The sequence below is a fragment of the Aplysia californica genome, unplaced genomic scaffold (assembly GCF_000002075.1).
Source record: "Aplysia californica isolate F4 #8 unplaced genomic scaffold, AplCal3.0 scaffold01957, whole genome shotgun sequence".
NCBI classification, from domain to species: Eukaryota; Metazoa; Mollusca; class Gastropoda; order Aplysiida; family Aplysiidae; genus Aplysia; species Aplysia californica.
In genome coordinates this window covers 10,110-11,494 of record NW_004799227.1, presented here as the reverse complement: position 1 = coordinate 11,494, position 1,385 = coordinate 10,110, and the positions used below count along the sequence as shown (strand labels likewise).

General features: G+C 43.6%; 1 protein-coding gene across 2 annotated transcripts in view; it reads left to right on the top strand.

The window, feature by feature from the left end:
* LOC101847635 overlaps positions 1-1,385 on the top strand; it is a gene marked incomplete at its 3' end in the record, with an annotated part of 19,042 nt that overhangs the window by 8,751 nt on the left and 8,906 nt on the right.

Here is a 1,385-nt window from a genome sequence, read left to right as displayed (position 1 = left end):
AGGGGGGTCGAGCAGCGGCAGTGAGACCTCCATCGTTGACCTTCCTCGAGAACTTCCTAAATTGGTGCTGTTCTTGTATTTGTGTGTGTCGGCAAAACTGAAAAAAAATTGTTCCAGACGAGGAAAATAAGTGGGGGTTCGGGTTGTGGGATGGGATTGTGTGTGTGTGGGGGGGGGAGTAGTAGTCCTCGTATGTATGTGAGGGGTGAGTGGGTGGATGGGGTGGTGGTATACGACCTCCCGGGGTTAAAGTTAAAGACACCCGTCGGGGCGACGCATTAACGCAGATTTGTGCGCATGGGGTCATAAGTGCTCCTGGCCGTTTATCTTCATAATTTTTACGGCTGGCACTAGACATCAAAACGGAAAAAGGGGATTAACCCTTGAGTTGCAGGTTCACCTTTTTGATTCGTATTTATGCTCTCCCTGTTCAACTATTCCCGGATTCTTTTAGAGTGTCTCTATTAGCCCACTTTAACATCTAATGTTTGTGAAAGAAAAAACGAATGCACAGGCTGAAAGTTCTTTTAAATAATATTTCACGGAGAGCAAAACATCGAAAGAGTAATCCTAGATTTTAAACAAAATTCAGACATCTCCGAATTATGCAACCGCAAAGCTCACAGTGGTAGATGAAAACTCCCAGGATTTTTTTCTTCTATTTTTTGTTTCTTAAAACGTTTGTGAAAGAGTTAAGTTGGCACTTGTGTCGTTATTTCTGTTTATGAATTAGGGTCGCAGCGGTTGGTGAACCAGGTGTTAATAGGGGGAAATTAAGTTAACTCTTCTACCCAGGAGGCACCGCCAGAGGGCCAGGTGCAGAGCGCTCGGGGTATGTGTGTGTGTGTGTGTGTGTGTGTGTGTGTGTGTGTGTGTGTGTGTGTGTGTGTGTGTGTGTGTGTGTGTGTGTGTGTGCGCGTGTGTGTGAGCAATATTCTGGCAATCTGCTACCCCTGTATGTGTTCCGTCTAAGCCGACCCTTCACTATTACCACATGTTTGCTGTTTGTTTCTCCTCTTGAAATTTTTTTTTTTGAAGTTTAGTCTTGTTTTGTTTTTTGTTCGATTTTTAGCCAAAACTCGATACCTAGCTCGTGATATGACACTATGACACTTAATCTGACTCACAGACACGATTATCAGTAGTCGAGCAATATTAGGCGTGTATCGATTATCATGCTTTATCATCCCAACCCTTCTCTATACGGCTGCACAAACGACCAGTTGTAGACAGTGGACATGAAGATATAGAAGGAAACAGAAATGTGTTGGGTTTTTTAGGAGACTGTTGAGAATATCTTGGAAGGGAAAAGAAATGAAATAAGGAAGTACTTGAAGAAGCCCACATGGGACGCTCACTGATAAAGATAATTAGGAAGGGGAGGG